At 38.3% G+C, this 17,835-nt stretch overlaps 1 long non-coding RNA gene across 1 annotated transcript in view; it reads right to left on the reverse strand.

Annotated features, from left to right (window-relative positions):
- LOC109280802 (uncharacterized) overlaps window positions 1-17,835 on the reverse strand; it is a 618,149-nt gene that overhangs the window by 292,130 nt on the left and 308,184 nt on the right. The gene's annotated exons all lie outside the window — the stretch shown is intronic.

Raw genomic sequence — 17,835 nt, forward strand, 5'->3', positions numbered from 1 at the left:
ATTCCTCCGTGTTAAAAAAAACAATGAAGTGTAAACCGTGTATAGTCTATAGGCCTACTTTAAACTACTTATAGCTCAATGTGCAGAAGTTATATTAGAGAACAAAAGTAACAGTAGAGAGAGATTTCTATGTGGTGCCAACATTTTCTTTCCCTATTCCACCATCTCCAATTAAATTCCTTCTTGCCCCTACCCCCTACCACATGAAAAATGAAAATATATCATTATGCTGGTATGTGAACAGAAAAACAAGGTTTATGGTGAGAAGTATATTTTGTTGCACTACTCTTTCCCCTATATTACATTAGCATTTGTTTCCACTACTGTGATATGAAAGTCTAATCACATTAGTAACTTTGAAATCATATTAGAGAAAACTAATACTAAATGTGATATATTACTTTGCTGAAACAATAGACATTTGTGTGGTAAGCTATTTGTATTGTAGTAATGACAATGTTTTACTCTTCACTGTCCTTTGTTCCCAAGTCATTTCCCAAAGTGTCTCAGAGAAAATGGCATAAAGAAAAATGTGGCTACACATTCATCTGATTTTAGAATAAGGCCAATTTCCTACTAGAAGGAAAAGTCTGCTGCTTTTCTAGTGGTCTTAACCCCTGGATTGTCCACATATTAACACCTTAAACTAATTTTAAGCACAGTTAGGTGACTTAAAGTTGTGTCACTCCATGGCAGGTTCATTTATGATCTGTGTTACCCAGCTTGTGTTCCATTAGTATGTGGCTACTCTCCACAGATAAGCCACCCAAATTGCAGTCCTCCAGCATCCCAGGATGCAGTGTTCCCTTCCCCACCCCCCTGTTCTGTATGGACAAACTTTCTGCCCCATGAACTCTACTATCCAGGGGTGGTGGTGGTGGGGGGGGGTGTTCTGGTACCAAGCCAACTTCCCCTCCTGCCCCTGAGGGTGTGATCTCCCCAACCCTAGAGGTACAGCCCCATGCAAACAGCCTGCAGAGCACATGACAGCTATTCAGACTGCAGGGCAAGGATGGTTCTGGAAGTGGGGTCTAGGAGTCATTGTGGAGGAACAAGGTAGGGGGGCAGACTGAGTCCCCATGAGCTGCTCAAAGTGCAATGTGTAACAAGGCCCTTAGAAACAATTAAATTAGGTAACATGGTTCTCCTGTAGCAGCACAGCCACACTGACCATGTTTGATAGCTCTAAAGCAATGGTGCTCAAACCTTTTCCCTGGTGGGATGAAGGAAGAGTGCTCACTATTTGCAGGCCAGATCCAGCTGGTAGCCCAGATCCAGCAGGCACAGTGGGGTCCCATCTGGCCATGTGGTGGAGGTGGGGGGCAGCCCTAAGGGAAATGACATGGGAATTTGGCAGCACGGGAGGGTGGTGATATTAATGACCACTGCTCCCCCACCACCAAATTTCCCGACCTATAGGGAGCCCCATGTGCCAGATGCCACAGCTGCATGGACTGCATTTGGCCTGCAGGCCAGAGGTTGAGCACACCTGTTATAATGCACTCACCAGACTTAACATTCTGATTTTACAAACATTTATACCCAAACTTGAATGATTTGGGAATAGTTAAATAGGATTTACCGAAGACACTTCACTTGCATCACTGAATAGAACATCGTTCTGTAAATGTAGAGGCATATTATTACCATCTGAAAATGAAATGTTCCTTTAAAGAGAAACAAAAGAAAAACTATTTACTGGGTGGAACTGCTTTTAATTTTCATAAAACATGTGAAGAAAACAAAAGTTATTTTGGTAAATAATATATTTTCATGACTTTTGCCAGTAAAGAAGTATTTTCATCTGAAAGTCTTATTGTACTATGGATTGAGTGGCTAAGGTAATAAAAAAAAATAATAAAAAAATTAATAAAAAAATCTTTATAATAGTTCTCTGGCTAGGAACTGACATAGCTTGTTCATGGGCAAATTATGTCTTTATTTGTCCCAGAACAGAAATATCCTGGGATTGGTATATATACATATTGCCCTTCTAAATGGGGTTCAGTGAGTGGCTGCATGCACTGGCACTTTTCTGCCATTGATACCACAGTGCAAACCCAGGATATCTGTATAGACACACTGCAATATCCCAGTACAAACTATTAGTACGCCTTGTCTCATGAATCTTATTAGGATTTATCTTGGGACAATGTGCATGGATGGCTGAATGATTGAATTTTGTCCCAGGATAAAATGGTTTATCCCAGGACAAATATAACATCTGTTTGTAGCCTTTGTAATTTTGGACGGCATCTTCAGCAATTAAAATTCATCTGAGTTGGCTGATTAGAGTCTGAGAGCCACTGCTCTACAAACTGCAGACTTAAACAAAGGTGGAGCTGCTATCAAGTAACACTGGCAGCATTTTGCATTTAAACTGGTATAAATGGCTACAAAAAGAGCAGGCAATGATGAAGCAAGCTCTGGAACTCTTGTTTTCTAACTTCTGATACAATTTAGGTCCAGGTTCCAAAGAGAGAGTTACACATTTATCATGATTTAGGGGGTAGATTCTATTCCCAATAGTTCCCTTAATAAAACTTGATTACAGGGGAGGTGAAACTTCAATTTATGTGAAGATGCATACAAAATCTACAAATACGTACTTTTTCTCAAAAGATCCTAAATAGCATACAACCTTGAACACAGTCAGTATTTCCAAAATTACAATGGTATTAATATTTCTATATTAAATGCTCAACATTACTTGCCATTTTATGGTTGAACACTTTTTACTTTACATAAAAAGCACTGCTATACCTTTTTTCATCAAATAATTAAAAACTTCACTCATTGAAAAAACATAAATTGAGACCTGTTTTCCTACAAAATGTATATCAATATGTGTCTTCAAAATACATCTTCTGCTTCGGATTTAGTTTAGGTACCTGCTCCATTACTTTAAAAACTCTCTCGTTTGCCGTATTTCTTTTCATAGAGAACACTACCTACACATGTCGGGAGATCACTTTCTATAAATTATGTACAACAGGAATAGCAGTGTATAATAGCTCTACTTAAATAAATATGTATTATTTATAGTGTCACAGGTGAAGTACTGAAAGAAATGATACAGTCTGCCAAGAATCTTTTTGCAGGAGTAAGTTCCCCAGAACAGTGAACATGTGCAATACTGGCTTTTTCCCCCTACTATTTAGATATTTTTAGTAATAAATATGTTATAATAAAATATTTCAAATAAACACTGCATTATTAATGTACCTTTTATTTGCCCTAGGGCAGCTAAGACATAAATGTTTCATTTACATTCTGTGCTCTTCCTGCAATACATACACTGGAGCTGATCCTGTCTCAGTTACTTCACGTTAACACCAGAGTAATTCCACTGACGGTTACAGATTTACACCTGATTTACGCCAATTGGTATGGCAGCAGAACGAGGCTCAGCATTTCTAAGAGTTCCCTATGTCAGGGCTCTTGGTAACTTTATTGTTTCCATTTCCACTTCAGTGCTGAAAGCTGAGGTAGCACCTGCAGTATTTAATGCTCTAAAATGAATTGCAATCAATATGTTGTGCCCTACATCTCTGTTGAATAACATATGAGGACTGAAACAAAACAAGGTATTTTCTCTACCTCTGCCAGTAGTTCTCAAAAAGAAAATGTATCCTGATTAATCCATCTCTAATTACACAAATTCTTTATAGTTTCAATACTTGTCTTTGTATGTGGTAAAAACAACAGGATCAATCAACGGAAAATGGGACTAAAGTACATGGTTCTTAAATTACATTATAGATCTCTTCCCTGTACAGAGGGAATTAATATATCAGTATCACTTTGTAGTTTGAGGCATTAATAAATGAGAATTACCAGGGAAGAAAACATGGGAACACATTGGTCTCTTTCTTTAACGAAGTCTACCAAAAAGGTAAAACATTTTTAAAATTCACGTCTTATAATGTGCCCATTAAACAGAGTCTAGTGGTTAATTACAAATTACAGTACTACATTCATTCATGTAGTATCAATCAATAACTGCAATCAATTTACCTTAAATTAGAGAGCAAGACATCAGCTCTCAACAACAGTGAAAAAAAATATTTTCTTTTAGCTTTCCACATTTTTATAGTCGAACAGAACATATTTGAATACCTTCTCTGTAATAAACTACAGCAGGCAAGTGCCAGTGCTATGTCAAGATACAGAGATTGAATAGTAAGGCAAAGTTACAGTTTTGTCTGGTTCTGTTGACAAAATCTCCTTCAGTTAACCTGTTCTCTGTTGCCAATGCCCGTAAATACAAAAGGGCTCAAGGTCTGTTGTAGAAATATGCAGGTACCTCCAGATTGTTGGCAGGCTGCATGCAAACAAAGCAGTGGAAATCAATCCATGTGGAGCTTGATGTGCACATCTGTCTGTTTCCAGATCTGTCATCTTCAGTGTTCAGCCAATCGCTTACCCAATATCTGTGCCTGAGTTTAAAATCATGTTATTGGTTCAAGGTGCCTTATTCTAGATGCCAACTACACAACAGGGAATTTGGTTATTTTCCAGCCCAATTTTCTCAGGACGTTCTCATACTTAAGACCATTAGCTGAAGCACATTTATAACTATACCTGGAGACTGGGAGACAACAGGTAACTTGAAAGAATGCCCACAATGGATTATCCAGATGTTTCAGAACTGGTAACAATGTTACCATGATCTAAGATCATGCTATTCTTCTGCAATGCCCTCCATCAGATATATGCACTGCCACTTTTTCTTGCTTTCATGCCAGTTAAGGGGACATAATGTCTCCCCTTGCTTTCATGCCAATTAAGGGGAGACATTTGCTTGTTTCATACTGCCTGTTTCATGTCACTTATCGTTTCCAATTAAATTGTGTTATGCAAGATGTGAAACACTAGTGAATGTTAGCCTACCTTAATGCCCTTATGCCCAAACAACTGCCACCTTTCTCCCACAGATTGGTGGAACAATTTTAAAAGTAGTAAAAAGAAAAGTAAACCTTTTTTTCCTCATTCCAGAAGTCGGCATTTTTTGAAAGACAATGCAAAATGACTACGTATACATTTCTGAGTTTATTCATGCTGAGAGGTGCTGCTTCTCTTCTGAAATTTCATCATGCTGGTTTGAGAAAACAAGTACATTTTAACCTTTAAACAGCGTGACTCATGCTGTATGGCAGCAGAATTATATCTGTGCTACGCTGCCAAAAGTATTTCCTTGAACTAAAATATTTAAAAGATTGTTCCAGATCCATGCTGTATTCTTGTGAATTAATGGCAACCCAGGAATCTTTATATTAGCAGATGCATGTGCTGAAAAATCATATACAATTCTACAATAAATAATGCCTCTGTGTCAGAGAGGACTGGTATATACCAGATTGCCCACATATCCAGCTGAACTAGCCTTCACTTACTCCAGAGACAGAAAAATAAAATTCACATTAGAAATGTTAGAATAAAAATAAAAAAGTCTATCTGGGTACCATCTATACATCCTTTTTTTGAGACCCATTAGTGCATAATAAATTAGTCCTATTTTGTAGCTTTTAATGGCTGAGACAACACCATATACCAGATGTTCTTTGGATCCATCCCTTTCCCCAGCTACCTGTATGCCCCCATCATCCTCTAGCTCACTCTATTTCATATACTCCCTCTAACACCTGGCATTTGCCCCATCAAGGCTGGGGAGAAGGGAGGGTGGGAGCCTCCACTGCTCCTCACTCTGCTCTAGGATTGCCTAGTTTTTCTCTTTGCCATTAGTTCCTTGACCTCCTCCACCCCATTCTTCATCTACATGAGATTTCAGAGTTTTTCATTCCTCCAAATTTGTCTCCTTATAGATTGTATGTGCACCCCTATTACACTCTCTCTCACCCGAGAGAGACTGTCAGTCTTCAATTTCTCCTTCCCTCCCTTACCAGGAATTTCCATGTGCTTTTTTTTCACCCTTCTCCCATATCAAGGTCTCTAAGTTTTTCTCCCCATATGCAAGGCTGTGGGTATGTTATTAATCTCCAGCTTCCCCTTTGCCACACAATGTCCTTTCTCCTCATTTTTATTATTCATCTAATCTACCCTGGATAGAAATCATTCTGTGTATTTACATGTGAAATTCTGCTGGGAAGCAAGGCAGAACTGAGAGCTGGGTACTGATATGTTGCATAGATTAATGAATATGATCAAGCATTTCTTTTATTCCATTGACAACTGTAAAGGTGCTTGAAGATGTGACACCTCTAAACAGATGGCAAAGGTACCAGCTGTCCCTTACTTGCTTCTTTTAGAGCTTCTGATTTCACCCAAAGTCAATAGGCTTGGATCCATTGAAGTCCTGAACATTCCCTGAAATTCTGGAATTGATCAGAGGTGGCATTTACAATTTGTTCTGTTACATACACACGGTGAAATGTAGTTGAGTTGAGTGTTAGGACCCTGCCATCTCAGTCAAAGATTTGAGTTGAAGAAAGTCAAGCCTGCTTAAGAGCAGCATACTGATTGGGGTTTTCTGGTGCCTTGTTTCACAATTAAAAAAAAAATCTGTAGTTAATGTTTCATATAAATTTACCTTCTGGAGATGAAAATAGATGGGTAAGCTTGCATGAGTGAGTGGAAGAGATGTCTCTATCCTTTTGCAAAAGCAGCCACTAGCCACTCCTGTTTGATGTCTCACCCTGCAGATGCTGAGTTTTCACTGTATTTTCTGAGCTGAAGTAAAACAGATTTCCCTACATCTTTGTCTAGGCCTCTAGTGGACAGCCAAAAAATAAGCAAAGGAGCTTCTTTGGTTGAGAATATTAATACTTCTTTGGTTGAGAATATTAATATTAGAATATTTTTCAAGAAAGGGGGATTATCGCTTTATCTTTCTCCCTCATGCTAACTTTGGTGAGTAAATTTTAAACATGAAGAGGTAGCAGAAATATCATAGCCAGATACTAAAGACAGTATAATTCTCCTGAAATATGAATGAAATATCACCAGGAGCTGAGTGTTCAGGTTGAGAAATCTAAGGTATTACCTTGCAGAAAATATGACTTAAGGAACTATATTTTAAAGTCAATCTTACTACTTCTAGGGGCCTAACTCATGATTCATAAACAACTGTAATCAGCAATACTGTGCTTTCCTTTTCTCTATAACACAGTGGTCATTGTAAAATATAACAGCGTAAAAACATAAGAAGTGTCATACTGGGTCAGATCAATGCTGTCTCTAGACTAGTATCCTGTCTCTGACAGTGGCAGAAGTGGATGCTATATAGGGAGAAAACTGAACTAGATATATCTAGAGCGATTTATCCCCTATTCAATACCCTCCCTGGCACCAGAAGAAGCCTCCCATGACAGCTGTAGTGAATGCTGGCCTTCTATAGGGTATGTGCAGTTTTAAACAAGGAAAACACGGAGGAACAATACTACAGGAAAGAGAAAAAAAGACAGTGCAAAATGAATTGATCTGGATGAATGTATATGACCCTTCCTATTCAATGAAAATAAAGCAGCTAATTATCTATTGTTCTAAATGCCTTGCAGTTTATAGCAGAAATGAGCCTTTATATGGCTCCACTACAGTTATTCATCACACTGAGATATGAAAATTATTCATACAAAGCACCCATTACATTCTTAAATCACTGCTTGGTGAGCTAAGAGATTCTTTCGTCTATATTCTGGCAGAGGTCATGAAGTAAAAGCCCACACTAAGATTCTTGGGCTCAACTGCCTTTTGTAAAAGAAAAGCAGTAGAGTACTTAACATACTCTGCAGCCATAATAAATGGTAAAGGACATAAAAAGTATGAATGAAATAAAATGTTACAGGACATACAAGCAAAAATTAGAGCTCTATTCAGTAGAAATGTTATGCCATCTTTTAGAGCACAGAATGATTATCTGTTAAAGGAACTGAAGCCAGTACACTTGTACCCTTTGTGGTCTAGTTACATAAAGTGATCTCAGTAAAAGGCAGAGCTTTGCAATTTCAAATGGGGCACTCCTCCCCCAAATCTTCTATCGAATCCTAAGGGACTAATAGTGTTAATAATAAATGTTTTAAACTACTTTTTTTTTTTAAACCAGGTTTAAAAAATGAGTAGGAACTGCAACTCCCCTGCCAATTTTTGAGATGGTGTTAAGCACTTGGTGGTTGTCTATCCTTAGAACAAGCAGAGCTCCTTTGTAGCTAATCAGAAAATATAACATGAACTAAAAAGTTTAAACTTATGCTATTAAATACCTGCAGAGGAATCCTTTACCAACTGGAGTGGGACATACTGAAGTTGTTAATGCGAATATGAAGTTGAGAGTGCTGAGTGCTTTATCCCCCTTCCCCTAACAAAAAAAAAAGAGGAGGAGGAAAGGTCTTTATCTAGCTGACAGAGTACTGCTACAGAGGTCTGTAGTGTTGTTCAAATTGTGAATCTGAATGAAAAATAAGAGGAAAAAAATCTTTTCTAATGTTTTATTAATTCTAAAAAAATAACAAAACCTCTCTCTCCTTTCATTAAGTATGTAAAAGCTTCATTAATATAGAAACCACATCAAGTTTTCTGGCCCCTATAACATTTCTCCCATGACAACAATAGTGGCATATCAACAATCAGTATTCTGCATTTTAATGGTGGTTTTCAAGCAAGCCTCATAGTTCAGATGGGGGCAGTAAAAGCTTACACTATCCCTTTAAGGTTTGCTTGATGTCTTTTGGCGCACTTTTATAATTACAGCTTTTACTGTAAGCATCGTATTGGAGGTACTCTGCTGCAATTGAGTCCTGTAAAATGGTTTCAGCAAAACAGTGTGAATGCTACTTTTTTTAAAAAAACAACAACTAAACAGGAGAACATTTGACTTCCTTTTTACAACACAAATGCAACTAGGACAAATATGTAATTAACTATCAAAGAGAATGTTGGTCTTGGAGATTTGGGCAATTTCCTGTTGAGTACTTAGCAGATTAAACACATACAAACAAACAAACAAAAACAAAACAGTTTTTCTTTTGGCAGCTCCAAAAAATAAATGAGAAAAATGTCACCTGCTATTGTTTAGCTATTGAAATGCTTGTCTTAAAAGCTATGAACACCTAAAATATTAGAACAGCATACAGAAAAGTATACCTATAATTCCTCAATGGGTAAAATGTATTGAATGAGGGTTTGCCAATAAGACAGGAAGAATTGAGCAGATGTGCTTTGTACCAAATGATTTTCATATTTCAATGTGACAAAATAGATGAGCCACATAAAGCTTAATTTCAGTTGCAAATTGCAAGCTGGAATAAGTTCCAGAATAGTAAACAATTAGCTGCTTTATTTTCTTTTTAATAAGACTAAATTACCAGATAATATCTACTGGCATCAACTTGGCTAATAAAAATCTGCTTAATAGGATTTGCCATTTTTCCAATTGCTATCATGATCAGCTTTGCATTTTGATTATCTCTAAACTTTGCCTCAATTTTCTCATAGAAAAGCTCTCAGTAGTAATTGCTTTAACATTTATTCCAGGTCAAGTGGTTAAGTATGAATAATGATGTGTCAAAAATGTACAGTAATGCTGTCAATAGAGCAATTACCATTTAGCTGGAGATTATTATGGCACAAGAGCACATTAACTGGGCACAATAAACAGAACAACAAAGAAAGAAGGGGCAAAGGGACCGACCGTTTTCAAAACCTGCCAGTGTTATACAGTATGGGTTACTGACAGATATTAGTTGTTGCATAAGAGCAATTAACTTTACAATGGGCTTCACAATGTAATACCAGATTAGACTTTCCAATTATAAACAGGAACAGAAAAAATCCCACATTGTTATAATCTCAAACTTGTTCTTGTTCCTACGTTTTTTATGTAGTTTCAAAATGTCTGTGTTTTTTCCTTGCATTTTGTTTAGCTTTGTGAGAATGTTAATCAGCAACTGGCATTACGTTGATATATTTAACAAATAACTGGGAAGTACTCTAATAAAGATACAAATGCTTTTGGCTTTAGTCATTAGCATAACTGCAAAAGGACAGTTTTTTAATTCAAAGTGATTTTTGGTGAAGGGATGTTCTAATTTGAGGTTGGCTGCTACAATGTAATGGCTGCCTGACTAACTCCAAAAATATTTAACTGGGAGTCACATGTTAAGAGGTCCTCCTTCCCCTGCCACAAACTCTGATAATTGATGGTATTCTATTCTTATTCAGTTTCCTTGATGCAGCACAAATACTACATAAGTCATTTTATAAATTGTATTTGTTCATATATGATTTTAGATGGCTATACTTAATGCCACTCAAAAATCAAAGTTTTGGTAGAACTCAGAAGCATGATCCAACCAAAGCTTTCGCCTTTAAGAGTTAATGTCATTTGAGTTTTGGAAGGTACTCTGGCTGCCTGACGGCCCAGTCCAGTAAGCTACTGAGCATACCCTCAAAACAATCCCAAAAGTTCAAAAACAGTGAGTTAACTCTGCTTCTAAAAACAAGGAAAGTGAACAAAAGTGGTAGTTTATATTAAGTCCTATTTTTGACATATCCCCTGATTTTTCTAAGGGTATGGATAGTAGAAACTGCTGGTGTTCTTAAAAAAGTTGCATTTGGCAATTTCTTTTCTCCTGTGGCAATATCTGACAAACTCCTTCTCTGATAATTATCTTTTCTCTAGCAAGGAAAGCAGCCAAGCAACTGTGACATGTCTATTTTCACCTTCAGCAAGTGCATCCCTTCTTGTCCCCATAATTTCCTTGAAGACTCATGCAGCCTCTCCCAGCTAGGGGAGGAGAGATCGTGAACAGTGATTCAAATTCACAAGTCAAGGGCCCGCAGCTTGCAATATTCCCGGACTGGCTGAAGACACAAATTGTCATTTAAAAATCAACTGAGAAAAGAATTCTACTATATATGACTTATTGCCTTTCCCCACCTGATCCCATTTATATAGCTCACACTAGTGATGATGGACATTTGGTGGGAAAATGGCTTTGGGCTTCCCATTAACTATTGTAATCACCAGCACTGAAAATCAATGGAAGACAGATTTTATTTTAGCAGTTGGAAATCAACGAAAACAATTTTCACTCGGTTACACTTACTATTTTTATTCTGCATTACTCAAAAATATTAATAAATTTGAAAGCTCAGTCTTTTGTTCAGTCTACTGGAAGGTAAGAGTAAGAGAAACTTGAGTGGAGGCACCTGCAGTTGGAATGAGGCCTGCATTCAAGAGGAAAGGCACCCAAAATATGCAAAAATTAAAAATAGGCATAATCCATATTTTGAATAAAAAGAAGTCCATATCATTCAAACATCTGTAAATGTTTTGTAAATTGCATTTAAAAAGCCATCAAACATTTAAAAATGTGTTTAAGTCTATAAACAGTCCTAATGACAACAGTGATGCACTCTCCTTGTGGAGTCAAGTCCAGCCTGTCAAAATGATAGTAGTTTTGCATCTGAAATTTCATATATTTACTTTAGAATAATTCAACATCTGATCAATGGGAAAGAAAGAGGTAAAAGAGAGAAAAGACAATGAGTTTAAGCCAAAGGATTAGAAGCTCACATAACAAAAGGTGACGTAGGGCTGGGATATTATATTGCAGAACAGTCTTGCATGATGGCTCCTATGTTAGGATTTACTGATTTAATACCTACTTAGATGCAGCATGAAGCTCAAGAACGGAATGTAGTAGATGAACCACCAAACAGGTTAACTAAAACTATATTTGAAATACTAGCAGTGTCTGGGGAAGTTACATCATTAAAAAAAAAAAAATCAAAATAAAGCCATCATCCTTCAATCCAGAACAATGATAAAATACATATTTACTTGCAGAGGTTATTTCTCCTGGGAATTTATATCTTCTACCTTTGCATTCTTGTAAAATGGTTTTTACTTGAGAAGCAATGGACAAATGGGTTACCATGCGATTTCAAATTACATGCATTGCCTTGAGACTCCTCTAGCTATTTCAGGATTTATACCCTGATGTTCCCTTCATTAGTTCTCAAAAATTTATATTATGGAACTTGGACTATTTTATTCTAGTTAAACCAGCAGAAGTTTTTATTATGCAAGAATTTAATATTAAACATAAACTTTAATCTAAACATTTTTTTCAAAATATATTGGATTATACGAGAAATTCTTCTAAGGAATCTGAACTTCACAAAGTATTCTCATCTCCAGCAGCAGTTCTTTAATATACCCTACTGGGCAATGACAAGTACTTATGCATAGATATGTATGGAATTTGACATATTACTTGACAGTGTTATCACAGTAGAATAAAGACTCAACCACTGGTTATATATGTTGTAGAAACAGCATAGATTCTTAAATTACTGGCTGAGTCAGTGATATTTACTGCATTATTTTCCTTCAAAACACAAACAACAGAATGCTTAGAGACTGAAATTGCCCTTTGTTGTGTAAAGAAACTAATTCTTCCAAAACATAAAAGCTTTTGTGTTAAAAGTCTGGTATATTAAACTGTCAGAAATTGTTCAGTAGAACATCTTGTATACAAAATTGCACATAACAAACAGTATTAAGATTGCAAAGTTAAGCACTCGAATATTAGGAAATGCCAGAAATAAGGTGGAAAATCATGTTATTTTAAGGTAAGATAGAACATGGATTTTGTGTCATATAAAACATTTTAAGATTTCAAAAACATTTAATTCCTATCAAAAAAGTCAATATTTCAAAATGTTTCATGAAATGAAATGCTAAAAAATAAGTACTAAGACAATTTCAATGTTTCATTTTTTATTAATTTTTTTTAATCCAAATGAAAAATTAAAGCTTTCCAGCAGGAATTTCTTCTACTTTTCATTTTTTTTCAAAATGGAATTATAGATGTTTGGGTCGGAAGCAATCATTGAGTCCAACCTCTTCCCCTGGGCAGGAAAGAGCGTTGGGGTTAAATGACCCCAGCCAGGTTCATGTCTAGCCTCCTCTTAAAAACCCCCAATGTAGGGGGAGAACACCATCTCCCTTGGAAGCCCATTCCATATTCTGGCAACCCTTACCATAAAGAAGTTCTTCCTGATGTTTAACCTAAATCTGCTCTCCGTCACTTGTGGTCATTATTCCTAGTTACTCCAAGGGGTGGTCTGGGGTGGTCCAAGGAATAGGAGCATCTCCTATTCCTTGCTCCCTTCCACTCCACCCCTTGCACCTCCAATGAATTTGTAGGCAGCCACAAGATCCCCTCTCAGCCTTCTCTTGTGGAGGCTAAAGAAATCCAGGGCCCTCAATCTCTCCTCACAGGGCTTTGCCTGCAGGCCCTTAACCATATGAATAGCCCTCTTCTGAACCCTCCTGAGGCTGTCCACTTCTCTCTTGAATTGTGGCACTCAAAACTGGATGCAGTATTCAACTTTGGCCAGACTAATGCCACATAGAGGGAAAGTATCACCTCCCTGGACCTGTTTGTCATGCACCTGCTAATGCATGATAAAGTGCACTTAGCTTTACTGATCACTTCGTCACATTGACTCTGGTTCATCTTGGTGTCAACAATGACTCCAAGATCTCTTTCTACTGTTGTGCTGCTGAGAAGGTACTTTCCCAGCCTGTAAGCATGCTGGTGATTCCTGTAAGTGTGCTGGTGATTAATGCAATTTCATGAGAATTTGGTTTAATTAAAATGGAATTTTTTTGACAGGAAAATTGTTCAATAAATATTTTCTATCCAGCTCTCATTATAATGTATATCCACTAGTTTTCTCAATTAAAGTTGCACAACCAATCCAAATTCTGGCATTTCTTAATTTTTGAGATCTTGACTTTTCACCCTTCATACGATTTTTCACACTGATTTTTCAGGTGTTATTTCCAAGGTTTTTTTTTTTTGTTTTAAAAATAATGTGAATAATAATAATAATAATAAACTCCACCATAGTATCATTCAGACACTCATATGGATCATCATCAGGATTAGAAGTTTTAGATTACATTCCCAAACTGTTTAGACTGAAAGCACCCCCAAGAAAACTCCAGCTCTTTAAAGTCTTATATTTTTACTACAGAAAAATAATATAGCACTTTTGCCCGTGGCAAAGAACACAGAACATCTACAATTATGGATTTCTATTTGAAATGGATGGATTTATCTTTTGAACCACGTTTGCAAATCTAAAAGTGTTAATGTGTTGCACCCTGCAACACCCTTGAAAAGGGCACCCCAGGGACAATGGCACCCTGGTTGAAAATCATTGCTTTAGATGCACAGTACAGATCTCTACTACTCAAAGTGGAAGAATTAATGAGAGCAATATCTGACTGTAATTTTCTGTGTAAACAAGCACCAGATATTTGTTGGCAGCAAGGAATTGGTGAGACTGAAAAACTGGGATTCAGTTCCAGTCTCTGAAGGGGTGTGTGCTAACATAGACAGAGAGCCAAGCAGGAAACCTGCACCTTTGTCTTATGCCAATTTCTTTTTTCCCTGTCACTCTTTTATTCCCTATCTCCTTGCTTAGCCAATACGAACCATCATCAGCCTACAGTGCTTTACCCAGCTGTTCCTAGACTTATCTCCCAAAATCCCAGCCTCACCTCTCCAGGCTCTTTGTCTTAGTATAATTCCAGAGAACAATCTCTAGGCACAGCTGTTGTGCCTACCATCTTTGAATCAGACAGCTTTCCCCATTTGCTCTGCTTTTGCCCCAGCAAGAATGTGGGGAAGGATTTGCAAAAAGGATGTAGTTCATTGCAAGTATGGGAGAGACATCTTCCCTGCACTCAGTTCTACAGTCTAGCCTTCACAGCAATCATCTCTCTTCAGCCTTGACTGGAACAAATGCAGAATGGACAAACCCTTTGGGGAACTTAACTGCCATGTTTTAGGAAGTCTCAACTAAGCATGGGTGCACTGCCCTCACTCACAGCATCATTGAACCTGCTCTTACTTCAAAAGTTTCCAATTATTAGTTTTGGGCCAAATCTTAAGGTTTCTAGTCAAATGTTTTTCTCCCTGCCACAACTGACACTTAGGCTATGTGCAGATGTTACACTTATTTTGCATTAAATGTTCAGAAAGTGCTTTACAGCTGTAACAGAACAGAGGTTCACGGCACATAGGGTCTTTATACATGTGCTCTGAGACTTGGGGGGAGGGGCATTAATTAGAGTGGAACCAAGAGCCCAGAGCATTAATTAAAGTGCCCAGAGCATCTCATGTATCAGCATCCCCCTGCTTAAAAATGGTGGCAGGGGCACTTTAACTAAAGCTCATCAAACGAGCTATAGTTAAAGCACCCCCCCTGCCATTTTTAAGTGTGGGGATACTGATACATGAGATGCTGGAGTCTGTTGGAGCACAGTAATTACCGTGCTCCAGCAGACTCGATTAATCTTGATTAATCTTGAATGCTCTGACATGCTGTGATTACAGTGCATCGTAGCAGCCTTGCTACTCATGTATAGACATCCATAAAGCTCTGTAAAAATGTCAGATCCCTCTTTAGGGCACAGACAGAATAATTTTCACCTGATCTGGCCACAGAAAGTGGTCTATAGCCATGACTATACACAAGTGCATGGCTGCAGACCACTTCAAAAATGGCCAGCTGGGAGAAAATCTGAACCTCCATTACATGAGGGGTCAGATGAAGGCATTTCAAAACATAGCATTTTAGTATCTTCTGTCTGTGCTGCCTCTGTTTTTGCATAATATAGCTTTCCTTCTGTGTTTGTTTTAAATGAAGAGCTCAGCAATGTTTTGCTAAAATAATATTTTTAGGTAAGCATAGATCAGGCTTGTGAGAATGAATAACTGGGTATCTAGAGCAGCAATGATTTAGATATACATGAATCTCAAACTCTCATTCTGAGCTGTAATAACTAGTCATACAACTGGGATGATGAGGTCATTTTAAATTTCTAGGTATACCCAAGAATAATGTTAGTTAAATGCAAATTATAATAAGTACATTTCATACTGAATCTGACAATGAAGTATCCAGTCCAGAATTCTTCCTGAGCTTTTATAAAATACCCTTACACAATAGTATACTGTATCAAGAGAAGTTCCTACTTGAATCCAGCTGATGATCATCAGTGTATGCCGAAAACCTAAGTACCGATAATCACTGTAATTTTATTATGTTAGGGTACATGTAGATGTTTGGTGGTGTTGGTAGTCATGCTGGGGACCTGGTGTGAGTAACTTGTGGTGGGGGAAAGGGTCGGTGGGATCAGGGAGGCTAGCAGGTCCATGGAGAAGGGAGTTAGAGGCATTGGAGTGGGGCAGACAGATCTGTGAAGGTAGGGTGTGGGGGAGGTTGGTGGGTCTGCAGGGGAGAGATGATCCTTCTGGGGCTGGGGAGTATTGGGGAGCTAAAAATAGATTGACGGAAGGACGAGCACATCCCTGGGGCTGGGGTGAAGGGCTGGGCTTTCCCAGGCCTGTGGCTGTGCTCCAAACATGTGCAGATGGTCACTACACTGGGATAAATCATTCCCAATCTAAATTATTTCATCTCCTCAGGTGAACTAATTTAGAGTGGGCCTGCTATTTTTGCTATGTGCTTGTACTTTGTGTTTCTCAGTTTTGACAGCTAAAATCAAAGTACCAAGTTTTATCTTGGTTCACATACAAGTGCTAATTACATTTAGATTCTCTTGTCTGAAGAAGCAAGTGTGGATAATGCAATAGACTGGGACTGAAGAGACCTAACCTTTCCCACTAAATTGCTGTATGGTACGTCTTTACGCCTCTTGTTTCCTTTCCACTTTGCCCCTCTCGTCTGTTTAGATTACTAGCTCTTTTTTATGCATTTATAAAGTGCCTGTTGCAACAGTCTCAGCTGGAACTTCTGGGCAGTACTACAATTATTACTGTAATTCTATGGAGTAGTTGAGGTTTGCACCCTAGCTCATCTAACACTAGCTTGTTCATGCAGCCATACCCTTCAATTCTGTAAAAGACCTAAAGGTGGGACAAATGTGACTTGGTGCAATTTTTATACTTATTTGTTGAAAACAAAACAAAACAAAACAAAAACACTACTTCATTTGATCTGTTATAAATCTGTTGTTTATTAATATAGCAGAATGCCTGCCTACTCTTGCCTGATGGGTAACAGGCACCCAACTATCACTGTGTAAATCGTTTGGCCCATAAAGCTCCCTGTTGTGGGTCTCAAATTGAACCTGCATGCCAGACGAAGTGCAAGTTAGACCAGCCCCATGCGCTACATGCAGTACACAGACAAGCTCCAGCCCCATGCTCTGCATGCAGCTTGCATTAGATCTCCTCACCACAGACCTAGAGTCAAAGCATGCACTGCATGTGGTGTATGGGGCTGGTCCAGAGTGCAGGCTGCATTCAGCACCAGGGTGGGGGGCAGTGCAGGGCACATGCTACATGCAGCACATAGCATGAGGAGCCAGTCTGTGGTGTGCATTGCATTCAGTGCCTGCACTAGACTGGCTTTGCACATAGGGCTGATCTGTGGGTCCCATTTGGCTCCCAGACTAGCCCTATGCCCTACATCTGGCCTGAGGGGCCTGATGAGTTTGATTCCTCTGGTGTAAATCGTTCAGAGCCTCATAGTCTTTTTTTTTTTTTAATCCTGGTACTCCTTGAGTATTCCTGGTCTTTTTTACTGAAACTTTAAGAAGTGTAAAGGTCTGTCTATACCTGTACTGCTCAAACTTTTGGCTTCAGGCCAAATAAATGGTGCACCCATCTATGGACTAGATTGGGCCCTAGGCCATGATACCACCCTCTCCCTGCCCAACATGCTGGAACTGGGCCTTGGGATCTGGTACCACCCCCTTCCACTCCTCCACATACTGTGATTGGGTCCTGGGCCCCACCACAGTTCCCTCCCAGCCCCTGCACATTGACA

This window comes from Alligator mississippiensis, chromosome 2 (genome assembly GCF_030867095.1).
Source record: "Alligator mississippiensis isolate rAllMis1 chromosome 2, rAllMis1, whole genome shotgun sequence".
Lineage (NCBI taxonomy): Eukaryota > Metazoa > Chordata > Crocodylia > Alligatoridae > Alligator > Alligator mississippiensis.